The sequence below is a fragment of the Lissotriton vulgaris genome, chromosome 11, assembly GCF_964263255.1.
Source record: "Lissotriton vulgaris chromosome 11, aLisVul1.2, whole genome shotgun sequence".
NCBI lineage: Eukaryota > Metazoa > Chordata > Amphibia > Caudata > Salamandridae > Lissotriton > Lissotriton vulgaris.
Genome location: NC_141699.1, coordinates 74,895,412 through 74,910,129, shown reverse-complemented (window position 1 = coordinate 74,910,129; position 14,718 = coordinate 74,895,412).

The following is a 14,718-nucleotide window of genomic DNA, read 5'->3' as shown; positions in this document are numbered from 1 at the left end:
TACTGGAAAGTTCCGCTTTTCATTCTGTATAAACAGCTCAATCCAAGCATTACAACAAGACAGAGGGAAGGCAGAGAAGGGGAGGGAGGAGGAGAAATGCGACACAGTGTGAAGCAGCAGGGGCCTTTGAAGTGAAGCTAAGCTTCACTTCAAAGGTGTGGGAGGAGTGCTGCTACGGCCTGGGGGAAGTTGGCTGGGGAGGGGGAGGAGAAATGCAAGTAAGGCTGTGTTTGCGGGGAGAGAGAGGGGAGGTGCTGGAGCTGGGGAACAGAGTTTATGGCCCAAAAGCGCGTGCCTGTGGCCACGTGAACTCAAAGAAAACCGCAGCAAAAAGCCCTTGGTTTGACGAGGATTTTGAGCACTTGAATTCTCACTCCGCTCAATGCGCTTGCGCGCATTGATAGGTCGCGAGACCTAAAAAGGTTTGGGCTATATTTTTACCTAGTTTGACTGGGTTTTTTTCTGACATTTTGCTTTGGTTTGTTAGTTTCAAATTTTCTATTCAAAGATATATTTATTGAAAAACACTGATGTGTAAATCAAACTTTATTTAAAAAGGATTATGGCAAAAATGTTACCTTGGAACAATGGTTTTATTCTGTGGGGCTGTCCTTTGTTTAATTCGTGGCTTGAGGGTGTTTCCTGTATTCTTTTGGAAATATTCAGTTTAACAATTAGTCTGAAAATAAGTAGATTTTCTGTTTTATACTTGAATAAAAGACATTTTGATTTTTATAGTTGTGATGCAAAGTTACTTTTACATGACATAAAAATGCTTGTGCACTTCTAACCTGCAAATGAAGAAAAAAAGATTATGTGAATATGATTACCGTGCATTCTTTTATGTCGTCTTTGGTAATTGTGGCGTGTTATTTATTTTGTGCTGGAGGGTCTGTCCTCCTCTGTTGGTGTTGTATATCCTTTATTCTGTGGAAAAGATTCACTTTAAAAAAATGTTTTATTGTATGCTTTACAAATATTTGACATAAATATGCTAATATAACAGTTTAAAAAATGTCCAGCTTTAATTTGCGAACTGCAACTTTGCCCCCAGCACTTTACAAGAGGCAACCTCCACTCGGAGTAGGAATAGTAATTTTGCCCCCCACCACCATCCATCACGTTTCCTGAGGCATGCCCCACTTGGATGAGGAATAGTAAATTTGCCCCCACCACCATCCAGCACTTTTCCTGAGGCATGCCCAACTTGGAGTAGGAATAGTAAATTTGCCCCCACCCCCTCCCAGCACTTTCCCGGAGGCAAACACCTGTCAGATTTGGGGTAGTAAATATGCCCTCCACCAACATCCAACACTTACCCTGATGCAAACACTTGTCGGAGTTGTAATACTAAATTTGCCCCCCCCACCACCATCCAGCTCTTTCCCTGAAGCAAGCACCCATGTTATCTTTTAAACAATTTACTTCCAGCTGTGTTTTTCACAAATCTGAAAATGTAAAATGAATATATATATATATTTTTAAATGCCTAATATTAATTATTTCTCTTAAAATTATGATGTTTTTTGTTACTTAAAAATTAAAGGAGGGGGACGAGCTACGCTAGCAACCAAGATGGCCGCTTAGGCTCTCGGCTCCGCCGACCTCCGAATCCTGACAGAAGATCCTGTCGATAATCCTGATTTAACGCCCGACCTCCGTGTAGATGAACCGATGCTCACTCAGATGGTGCAATTCCGAAAACTTAACTTGCTTGGGTGATGGAGCTGCGTCGAGTTGAAGTTTGCGGCCTAACTCAGCAGGAGAGCGGGTCCTCGAGTTTTGATCTGGCCGTGTCGTAGTTGAACAACATCGGACGTGAGAGGCAGTCAGGGTCCGGTCTACCGCAGTGGAGGTTTTTTCTTTGCCCGATCTCGACGGCGCTCATTTTGCCTGACCAACATTGGGGGAGGAGTGATGTGGCACGACAGTGGCTGGGGGTGGAAGTCCCTGACCTGCGGACCCGGTGTGGCCCGGCCGGGGTTCGGTGGGTCGTGGTCTTCGCTCGCGGAAGCGAGATACATATTGTTGCCGCAGAAACCGATCAGTCCCCTCCGACGCCGTCCGAAGAAGCCGGCTCCCCGGGGGAGGTGAACATGATTGGTGTTGAGCGTGGAGAAATGGACCGGGCGGAGCGTGAGCCGTCGCTAAAGATGATATTGGCAGCCATCGGGGCATTTCATTCACATGTGGATGCCCTGATTCACAAAATGATGACAGGCTTACTGGTGATGGAATGTGTGGAACCGGACCCTGTTACATCTCAGGTATTGAAACAAGCTATGATTTCAACTACGACCATCGTGATTCTGAACGAGGACCCCGTGCGACAAGAGGTGCAGCAGCCCTTGGTTGGTCTCCTAGAAAATCCCGAACCCAGTGTTTTGAACATATTGACATACCTACCATCATCGCTGACTTTGGGAGAATCGATTTGCGTCTCCTTCCCGGAGAATCCAGTGGGTGATTATCCTTGGACTTCTGTTCCATCCTTTCCCTCTTTAGTGACTTTACGAACTTGGAGAAAACTACATTGGGACTATCCGTCCATGAAGGAGTGTTCCTGTGCGGCTGAAGTTCTTATCCACTTGCTGACTTTGAATTGTATAGTACTGCATTTACTCAGACTCCGTTTTCACTTTTCACTTTGATTCTCCTGCTAAAGTAATGGGAGGGGTTCACATAATGGTTCGGAAGGGCCAGGGCTGAGAGTGATCAACTGTAATGGCATTACGGCCTTAATGGATGTAGAATTCGTGACTGTTGGTCTCACGGAAGGTTGGGCGGTGCATTACGGCTCCCCCTAATTTCTTTTTTGTGATTATAGATATTATTGACTTTTCATCATAGGGGGTGCTGGTCTCTGGCAAGGGGTAAAGGGGACCGGGAGCTCATATGGAAATGCCCTCCTCCACAGTTTCTCTTTTCTACTTTGAGAACCTAGTTAGTTGGGGCGACAGGCACACTGCTAGTGGGGGTTAGGCGATAACCGTTGCAGGGGTGCAGTGTGGGGGGATGGGTTTATTGTTTTCTTTTTGTTGTCGCTCATATGGTTTTCCTTTATTCCAATCTCTTTTTAGTTTTTCCTTTATTAGTAATACTGGCGAAATATCCTGATTTTATTTCTTAAATTCTAGTGTCTGGTTGCCATGATTCTTCTGCGGTTTTGATTTTATGGGTGGGAGGGTCTTGAGGGTCCGCATTTAAACTGTTTATCGATTGTAATGTCTTCTTTCGTATTAATTAGCGCGGGCCTCTCAGGGATTCTTCTGTTGCTCCACGTCTATCCTGTTATCGTTCTTGTTCACCCAATTTATCAACATATGTATGTTATGTATGTATGGCACTGGATATGTCTATTCCCTTTTTCTTGTTTTAAAATAATAAAAAGATTTATAAAAAAAAGAATTAAAGGAATTATTTGCTGGGTCGTATCTTTTTTATTTCTTGCTGGTTTTAAAATTCAGCAAATGCTAAAAAACATTTATAAAAAATACTTGTTAGTATTTGTGATTTATGTCCTATTATTGTGTTCCTTAAATGCTTAAAATGCACACTTACTTTTGTCTGTAGATGGCACTGTTAGTCTTAACAAATGCTCTATTCTCTTCTTGCTCGAAAAATGCACGTGGTCACCGTGGAAGTCAGTTTACCACTATGCTCAAAATGGTGGAATATGTTTTGAAAACAGTTTTTTAGTGTCATTCAGAACTTGACAGGATGTATAATTATTTTGTTATGTCTTAAAATGTTGGGGCGTGGCTTCGCTTGGCAGGGAGATAGCCGCACGTTAGAGCGGCTCTGCCGGCCAAGCACAATAAATCCGTCAAAGCTCCGTGTATGCTGCTGGTAACCGTAAGGCCCTCACCTGTAAACCTTCTGTGCAAATATTGGCGGTACGAGATCGCATTTTCCAGAGACGGCGAAGCTGCGGGACGTCATGTGGCAAGAAGAGGCCTTCTTGGAACTCCAACATACTACGCCAGGGGCTGGAGTAGATGCCGTCCGGGTCTGTAAACCAAGGTGGCGAGGTACGAGACGGTGTTGAGAGTCCTACTAGCCGGTGGGGTGAGAAGCGCCAAAGTACTTCCATACGGGACTCAACACTTGTGCACTCCCGTGAGGTACGTAGTGGGCACGCATGCTCAATACCGCAGCTCCCCTCACAAGAGGCTTGATGTTATAAACGGCGCTGGGACCGGACGGGAGCCTTAGACTGAGGGGGCAATGTCGGTAGCCCGAATTCAAATCTAGAAAGAGGACCCACGGTGCTGAAAGTGCAGAGCTGGCATTTGCACGATCACTATGCCGTGAATAGCACCCTGCAGCACACGGAGCCTGATTCCTTTGTTAGCAGAAGTCCATAGGCGGAGCCGCCATTTTGTGAAATAATTACAGTGAATTTCCGGAGTCGGACGCTGAAGCTTCGCCAGTGCGCCCTGTTACCCGGAGATCGTAGTGAGTGCCTGGGGGCTATTTATAGGCTGTAGAGCTGGTCGGCCCTGGGTAAATGACAGGACTATATCTGAGATTGCGCTAGACATTGATCGGCAGCTCTGAGCACTAATATAACTGTGGATCACCAAAGACGGCAGCATAGTGACTGATGTGCCCCCAATGGCGACATAGTAGTGCTAAAAGTCCCTAATGTACTAACATTGAGCGAGGTGACTCTACACTGCAGTGCAGCTATACAGTGGGTCCCATTGAAGGGTGGCCGGGGGGGGGAGACAGGCTGGTAAGTGGACGGACCCACCTACTATTGGCAGAGAGCAAACTTAGACCCAAGCTCTATACTGAGAAGGCCAGGTGTGGAATATGGTGCATGCGGATGGGGCTTGGCGAACGCAAGTGACAAGACTGAGCAAATTGCCTCCTACATGAGTGAAAAAAACAATTACTAGGGTATACCCTGGTCAGCAACTCGACACAACATGGATTACTAGTTGGTTCACTCGTAAGGCCGAGTAGCTCTGGAGGCGCTTTCGCTTTGTGACTTGGATTAATCTGCCAGTGCAGGGGAAGGGTAGCTCAGCGGTGTGACTATTTAGAGAAATGGTCCGGAGGTGAATGGGGAAAGACAGTCCAGATTGATGTATCTGACACCTGGAATGTTTAGCGGCCTTTTTTGAAATTCGGAGTGAAACGTGGATATACGGACGAGTGGTATCCCGGAGATTGGTGGTAAAAGGGAAGGAGAGAACTGGGCAAGGTAACTGGTACAGGATATACGGACAAGACGGGGGCTTGATTACAGCTCACACTAATTCCGCACATTTGCTGTCCGCCACAATGGGGAAACCAGATACGAGACAACCCAGAATAACATTTAACAAATCGGCGGAGGGAGACACCGGCAAACAGGACCATCCGGAGGAAGTGGCTGCGAGCCAGCCACCTGAAGAAGACATTAGATCAATGTTCAAAGAATTTAAGTCAAGCCTCCAAGGAATAGACTCGGAGATGGACGTATTTGCAGAGAGGATGGACAGAATAACGCAAAGGGTGGAAAAACAGGAAGGCCGCCTGAGCGTCTTGGAAACAAGAGAGACGGAGACAGAAGAAGGCCAAACTGACATGGAGAAGAAACTGCGAGGAATGGATGGAGTATTGCAGGCGATACAGCAGAAGAATGAGGATTTGGAAGCGAGGTCGAGGAGGAATAACATCAGAATCACGGGAATTGCGGAAACGACCGACATACAGAATGTGGAGAAATATGTGAAGACAATGATGACCGACCTATTCATATCGGACCTGTCCGCCATGTTCCTAATAGAAAGAGCGCATCAGACACTGGGCCCCAGGCCAAGACCGGGGGGCCACCAAGACTTATATTGGCGAGAGTGCTCAATTACAGAGACTAGTACTCGATTCTGAGGTTGGCAAGAGAGAAAGGGGCCATACAGTATAAAGGAAATGACATTGCATTGTATCCCGACTCCACGCTGCAAGTTCAGGTGGTCCGCAGGGAGTTTATACCCACAAAGAAAATCTTTCAACAGATAGGAACTAAGTACTCATTGATCTATCCCGCTAAGCTGCGGATACAGGGGCCAGGCAAGCCCACCTTTTTCACGGATGCCACTGCTGCGTTGAAGTACGCGAAGCAACTGGCGAAGGAACACAAAAAAAAATTTTGAACAGTGGCTCCCAAAGAGAGAACAATTTGAGTGACAATGACTGATGGAACAGGTCATAAACGCTGGAGGCGCAGATAAGTGATTTGTCCAGTAAAATGTTAAGTTCAATAAGATGGGCTGATGTGCTGTTTAGATACCTGAACTGATAAGAATATTGTGATGCTCGGAAATATGTTATTGATCAGCATGCACAGTAGATGAAGACATTATATTTTGAATAGCTTTATGGTTTGAGGTAGCACGTAGCAAGCTTGGCCACCCTGCCATAAGTGCAGGGGTGTTTTGCCGGTGACCCCGTGCCCTCATGGGATGATTCCCTTTTGTTCACTTCTGTGGATTGTGTGTTTACAGTTGTTGGGGGGCGAGGTGGGAACTTCACAACCTGTTTGGGGGGTTGGTGTAGGAGGGTGGGGGAGGAGACAAGTTCTATTGGGTACGCCTGCCATGTTACACACACAGTAATAATCACGGCCTGAGACGGACACTTGTAGGGATGATCAGATTTACATGCCAAAGATTGAGTAAGGATTCGCTGCACTGTCTCAGTAATATACAGTTGACTGCCTATGGCATTAGTGATTATGGGATACACACGGGACACGAACATATTGGTTCTGGGTTATTAATATGGCGCACCTGACATGTCTCACATGGAATGTTAGATGTTTGAATGACCGCAGAAAGACTAGGCTGATCCACTCTTATCTTTCAAGACATGCGGTAGACGTATGTCTGCTACAAGATACACATTTGCCGACTACAGCAGTGGGGCTGCTAAGAAATAATAGATGGCCTGAACCAAATAATGGTGACTTGGTGGGGAACAGGGTAGAACTTCAGACTGTAAATCACCCTTCGCATCTCCAACTGGATCTTAGTGAACAGGGCCGGACTGGAAACCAGAACCGGCCCTGGCAAAGTGCTCGGCCGGCCCCCTCCCCCCTCCGGGAGGAGGAGGAGGTGCGACCGCGCTATGTGCCAGGGCTGGTTTTCGGACGTTTTTGTTACAGGGCCGTTTTTGCAGCATAACTGCCCTATACCAAAAACGGCCCCCAGGGGGCCAAAACCAGCCCCCAACATTGCGCCCCACCGGGGGATTGGCCGGTGCCCGCAACGGCCAGTCCGGGCCTGTTAGTGAAATTGAGGAGGCAATTGCACTAGCAAGAGTGGTAAGGCCCCTGTGGACCTTTTTAAACATAGTATAGCTTTCTGGGGACCGATTTTAACTCAAGTCATTAATGCATGCATTTCCACATGCCTTATTCCTACTTGAAGTGAATCGATTTTGGTCCCGATTTTTAAAAATGGGGACAGGCACAACCCAGCATGTTATTGGCCTATCTCGCTCCTAGATTCCACTGTCAGAATAATCGGAAGAGTACTCCTTTCTAGATTACAGGACTGGGCAGACGATCACTCTATCATTAGTAATAAGTACGGGCCTGGGTATGATAGACCAGTGCCTTAATTTAGAATTAACTATTGCCAATTATACTAAGGCCAAAAAGGGCCCCTCTCTACATGGCCTTTGTGCATTTGTCTGCGGCCTTCGACTGCATCATCCATAATAAACTCTGGCCGATTCTGGAGACGATGGGAATGGAACTACCTTTAATCTCCTTAATGCAAGAATTTTATATCGGGCCAGGGCCAGGGTGCAATTTGGCATAGGGGGTGAGTCCACTGACTCATTTACCATTAGAAGAGAAGTAAGGCAGGGATGTGTCCTGGCACCCTTTCTATTTAGCTTGTATATAAACAACTTAGACCTAGTTTTGACAGAGGAGTGCCAGGACCTCCCGGGGGTAGGAAAGCGTTCACTCCCTGTGCTTATGTATGCTGATGACGCTGTGCTTATGGCCCACACACCAAATAGTCTTCAGAAGGTTTTATTTAGCTTTGCAAATTTTATGTCCAATTTGGGTCTTACAGTCAATGCATCCAAAGCATTCCTAATAAAATGTGGCTTGGGGAGCAACAAGTGTCACCTGTTCTTCCTAGAGAAGAATCGTCTAACCTGTGCTAATACCTTCTCATATTTGGGGGTCCTATTTGACCGCACTGGCTCATGGACACAGGCTGTTAATCTAAGGAGATTGTTATTCTCTAAGGCATTAGCAGCCTTGACTAATTTTGGCAGAAAATTGGATAGACGCCCCCCCATAGAACAACTTCATATTTATAAAGCTAAATGCGTGTCAATAGCGACCTATGGAGCGGGCATCTGGGAACACTCAGATGTGACAACTTTGCAGATTTCTTAGACATTTGCTTGCTGTCCCCGCTAGCGTCTCCACTTTTAATTGTCACTCAGAATTGGGCTTATCGCATTTTGAGGATGTCATTGGCATTCAACCAATTCTTCTTTGGCACAACATTTGGACTACAGAGCAGACCATCCTAAATCGCCAAATGATCAGCGACTGCTGTGGGTTAGATGGAGTTTCGCACATAGGATGGCTTAAGTATGTTAAGGAATGTTTGTGCAAATTAGGCCATCAAGAATATTTTGCTAACCCCATCACTCTGACTAAAGTAGATAGGAACGTTTTTAAACTCAGCTATTTGCAATATCTTGAAAACATCAGAAAACATACTCAGTTTTCGCTCACCAAAACATTCTGACTACTTTTAAAGTGCAGCCGTATTTAACTCATGTAACCCTTAATTTTGAATTTTTTTTTTAACACGCTTTAGGATGGGAATTGTTCATAGGTTATTGAGCTTTCCAGTAAATAATGATTGGTCTAGGCAGCTGTCTAATTACATGTGGTGACCAGTCAGAGCAATCCACCATGCATGTTTTATTCTTGTGTACATTTTACACAGCCCAGAGGAAAAGTTGGATACTGCCTGTGATGAGAAAACTAGGGTTGAGACATTGTCGTCCTGCTATTATAGTCATGCAATCCCTGGGCGAAGAACTTGTAACCCTATCTGTTATGTTGTTTTTAAAATATGTCTTCTATTTTAGAAAGACTATCCTCACTTAGAATATGTACTGTTTAGTTTGTTTCATAATCCTGTGGTTCTTTACCTATATTAGTAACTTGAGTTTTTATTGCTTTTTTAATGTGCTTTTATGATTATTCTTTTAATTGTATAGTACTGCATTTACTCAGACTCCGTTTTCACTTTTCACTTTGATTCTCCTGCTAAAGTAATGGGAGGGGTTCACATAATGGTTCGGAAGGGCCAGGGCTGAGAGTGATCAACTGTAATGGCATTACGGCCTTAATGGATGTAGAATTCGTGACTGTTGGTCTCACGGAAGGTTGGGCGGTGCATTACGGCTCCCCCTAATTTCTTTTTTGTGATTATAGATATTATTGACTTTTCATCATAGGGGGTGCTGGTATCTGGCAAGGGGTAAAGGGGACCGGGAGCTCATATGGAAATTCCCTCCTCCACAGTTTCTCTTTTCTACTTTGAGAACCTAGTTAGTTGGGGCGACAGGCACACTGCTAGTGGGGGTTAGGCGATAACCGTTGCAGGGGTGCAGGGTGGGGGGATGGGTTTATTGTTTTCTTTTTGTTGTCGCTCATATGGTTTTCCTTTATTCCAATCTCTTTTTAGTTTTTCCTTTATTAGTAATACTGGCGAAATATCCTGATTTTATTTCTTAAATTCTAGTGTCTGGTTGCCATGATTCTTCTGCGGTTTTGATTTTATGGGTGGGAGGGTCTTGAGGGTCCGCATTTAAACTGTTTATCGATTGTAATGTCTTCTTTCGTATTAATTAGCGCGGGCCTCTCAGGGATTCTTCTGTTGCTCCACGTCTATCCTGTTATCGTTCTTGTTCACCCAATTTATCAACATATGTATGTTATGTATGTATGGCACTGGATATGTCTATTCCCTTTTTCTTGTTTTAAAATAATAAAAAGATTTATAAAAAAAAGAATTAAAGGAATTATTTGCTGGGTCGTATCTTTTTTATTTCTTGCTGGTTTTAAAATTCAGCAAATGCTAAAAAACATTTATAAAAAATACTTGTTAGTATTTGTGATTTATGTCCTATTATTGTGTTCCTTAAATGCTTAAAATGCACACTTACTTTTGTCTGTAGATGGCACTGTTAGTCTTAACAAATGCTCTATTCTCTTCTTGCTCGAAAAATGCGCGTGGTCACCGTGGAAGTCAGTTTACCACTATGCTCAAAATGGTGGAATATGTTTTGAAAACAGTTTTTTAGTGTCATTCAGAACTTGACAGGATGTATAATTATTTTGTTATGTCTTAAAATGTTGGGGCGTGGCTTCGCTTGGCAGGGAGATAGCCGCACGTTAGAGCGGCTCTGCCGGCCAAGCACAATAAATCCGTCAAAGCTCCGTGTATGCTGCTGGTAACCGTAAGGCCCTCACCTGTAAACCTTCTGTGCAAATATTGGCGGTACGAGATCGCATTTTCCAGAGACGGCGAAGCTGCGGGACGTCATGTGGCAAGAAGAGGCCTTCTTGGAACTCCAACATACTACGCCAGGGGCTGGAGTAGATGCCGTCCGGGTCTGTAAACCAAGGTGGCGAGGTACGAGACGGTGTTGAGAGTCCTACTAGCCGGTGGGGTGAGAAGCGCCAAAGTACTTCCATACGGGACTCAACACTTGTGCACTCCCGTGAGGTACGTAGTGGGCACGCATGCTCAATACCGCAGCTCCCCTCACAAGAGGCTTGATGTTATAAACGGCGCTGGGACCGGACGGGAGCCTTAGACTGAGGGGGCAATGTCGGTAGCCCGAATTCAAATCTAGAAAGAGGACCCACGGTGCTGAAAGTGCAGAGCTGGCATTTGCACGATCACTATGCCGTGAATAGCACCCTGCAGCACACGGAGCCTGATTCCTTTGTTAGCAGAAGTCCATAGGCGGAGCCGCCATTTTGTGAAATAATTACAGTGAATTGCCGGAGTCGGACGCTGAAGCTTCGCCAGTGCGCCCTGTTACCCGGAGATCGTAGTGAGTGCCTGGGGGCTATTTATAGGCTGTAGAGCTGGTCGGCCCTGGGTAAATGACAGGACTATATCTGAGATTGCGCTAGACATTGATCGGCAGCTCTGAGCACTAATATAACTGTGGATCACCAAAGACGGCAGCATAGTGACTGATGTGCCCCCAATGGCGACATAGTAGTGCTAAAAGTCCCTAATGTACTAACATTGAGCGAGGTGACTCTACACTGCAGTGCAGCTATACAGTGGGTCCCATTGAAGGGTGGCCGGGGGGGGGGAGACAGGCTGGTAAGTGGACGGACCCACCTACTATTGGCAGAGAGCAAACTTAGACCCAAGCTCTATACTGAGAAGGCCAGGTGTGGAATATGGTGCATGCGGATGGGGCTTGGCGAACGCAAGTGACAAGACTGAGCAAATTGCCTCCTACATGAGTGAAAAAAACAATTACTAGGGTATACCCTGGTCAGCAACTCGACACAACATGGATTACTAGTTGGTTCACTCGTAAGGCCGAGTAGCTCTGGAGGCGCTTTCGCTTTGTGACTTGGATTAATCTGCCAGTGCAGGGGAAGGGTAGCTCAGCGGTGTGACTATTTAGAGAAATGGTCCGGAGGTGAATGGGGAAAGACAGTCCAGATTGATGTATCTGACACCTGGAATGTTTAGCGGCCTTTTTTGAAATTCGGAGTGAAACGTGGATATACGGACGAGTGGTATCCCGGAGATTGGTGGTAAAAGGGAAGGAGAGAACTGGGCAAGGTAACTGGTACAGGATATACGGACAAGACGGGGGCTTGATTACAGCTCACACTAATTCCGCACATTTGCTGTCCGCCACAATGGGGAAACCAGATACGAGACAACCCAGAATAACATTTAACAAATCGGCGGAGGGAGACACCGGCAAACAGGACCATCCGGAGGAAGTGGCTGCGAGCCAGCCACCTGAAGAAGACATTAGATCAATGTTCAAAGAATTTAAGTCAAGCCTCCAAGGAATAGACTCGGAGATGGACGTATTTGCAGAGAGGATGGACAGAATAACGCAAAGGGTGGAAAAACAGGAATGCCGCCTGAGCGTCTTGGAAACAAGAGAGACGGAGACAGAAGAAGGCCAAACTGACATGGAGAAGAAACTGTGAGGAATGGATGGAGTATTGCAGGCGATACAGCAGAAGAATGAGGATTTGGAAGCGAGGTCGAGGAGGAATAACATCAGAATCACGGGAATTGCGGAAACGACCGACATACAGAATGTGGAGAAATATGTGAAGACAATGATGACCGACCTATTCATATCGGACCTGTCCGCCATGTTCCTAATAGAAAGAGCGCATCAGACACTGGGCCCCAGGCCAAGACCGGGGGGCCACCAAGACTTATATTGGCGAGAGTGCTCAATTACAGAGACTAGTACTCGATTCTGAGGTTGGCAAGAGAGAAAGGGGCCATACAGTATAAAGGAAATGACATTGCATTGTATCCCGACTCCACGCTGCAAGTTCAGGTGGTCCGCAGGGAGTTTATACCCACAAAGAAAATCTTTCAACAGATAGGAACTAAGTACTCATTGATCTATCCCGCTAAGCTGCGGATACAGGGGCCAGGCAAGCCCACCTTTTTCACGGATGCCACTGCTGCGTTGAAGTACGCGAAGCAACTGGCGAAGGAACACAAAAAAAAATTTTGAACAGTGGCTCCCAAAGAGAGAACAATTTGAGTGACAATGACTGATGGAACAGGTCATAAACGCTGGAGGCGCAGATAAGTGATTTGTCCAGTAAAATGTTAAGTTCAATAAGATGGGCTGATGTGCTGTTTAGATACCTGAACTGATAAGAATATTGTGATGCTCGGAAATATGTTATTGATCAGCATGCACAGTAGATGAAGACATTATATTTTGAATAGCTTTATGGTTTGAGGTAGCACGTAGCAAGCTTGGCCACCCTGCCATAAGTGCAGGGGTGTTTTGCCGGTGACCCCGTGCCCCCATGGGATGATTCCCTTTTGTTCACTTCTGTGGATTGTGTGTTTACAGTTGTTGGGGGGCGAGGTGGGAACTTCACAACCTGTTTGGGGGGTTGGTGTAGGAGGGTGGGGGAGGAGACAAGTTCTATTGGGTACGCCTGCCATGTTACACACACAGTAATAATCACGGCCTGAGACGGACACTTGTAGGGATGATCAGATTTACATGCCAAAGATTGAGTAAGGATTCGCTGCACTGTCTCAGTAATATACAGTTGACTGCCTATGGCATTAGTGATTATGGGATACACACGGGACACGAACATATTGGTTCTGGGTTATTAATATGGCACACCTGACATGTCTCACATGGAATGTTAGATGTTTGAATGACCGCAGAAAGACTAGGCTGATCCACTCTTATCTTTCAAGACATGCGGTAGACGTATGTCTGCTACAAGATACACATTTGCCGACTACAGCAGTGGGGCTGCTAAGAAATAATAGATGGCCTGAACCAAATAATGGTGACTTGGTGGGGAACAGGGTAGAACTTCAGACTGTAAATCACCCTTCGCATCTCCAACTGGATCTTAGTGAACAGGGTCGGACTGGAAACCAGAACCGGCCCTGGCAAAGTGCTCGGCCGGCCCCCTCCCCCCTCCGGGAGGAGGAGGAGGTGCGACCGCGCTATGTGCCAGGGCTGGTTTTCGGACGTTTTTGTTACAGGGCCGTTTTTGCAGCATAACTGCCCTATACCAAAAACGGCCCCCAGGGGGCCAAAACCAGCCCCCAACATTGCGCCCCACCGGGGGATTGGCCGGTGCCCGCAACGGCCAGTCCGGGCCTGTTAGTGAAATTGAGGAGGCAATTGCACTAGCAAGAGTGGTAAGGCCCCTGTGGACCTTTTTAAACATAGTATAGCTTTCTGGGGACCGATTTTAACTCAAGTCATTAATGCATGCATTTCCACATGCCTTATTCCTACTTGAAGTGAATCGATTTTGGTCCCGATTTTTAAAAATGGGGACAGGCACAACCCAGCATGTTATTGGCCTATCTCGCTCCTAGATTCCACTGTCAGAATAATCGGAAGAGTACTCCTTTCTAGATTACAGGACTGGGCAGACGATCACTCTATCATTAGTAATAAGTACGGGCCTGGGTATGATAGACCAGTGCCTTAATTTAGAATTAACTATTGCCAATTATACTAAGGCCAAAAAGGGCCCCTCTCTACATGGCCTTTGTGCATTTGTCTGCGGCCTTCGACTGCATCATCCATAATAAACTCTGGCCGATTCTGGAGACGATGGGAATGGAACTACCTTTAATCTCCTTAATGCAAGAATTTTATATCGGGCCAGGGCCAGGGTGCGATTTGGCATAGGGGGTGAGTCCACTGACTCATTTACCATTAGAAGAGAAGTAAGGCAGGGATGTGTCCTGGCACCCTTTCTATTTAGCTTGTATATAAACAACTTAGACCTGGTTTTGACAGAGGAGTGCCAGGACCTCCCGGGGGTAGGAAAGCGTTCACTCCCTGTGCTTATGTATGCTGATGACGCTGTGCTTATGGCCCACACACCAAATAGTCTTCAGAAGGTTTTATTTAGCTTTGCAAATTTTATGTCCAATTTGGGTCTTACAGTCA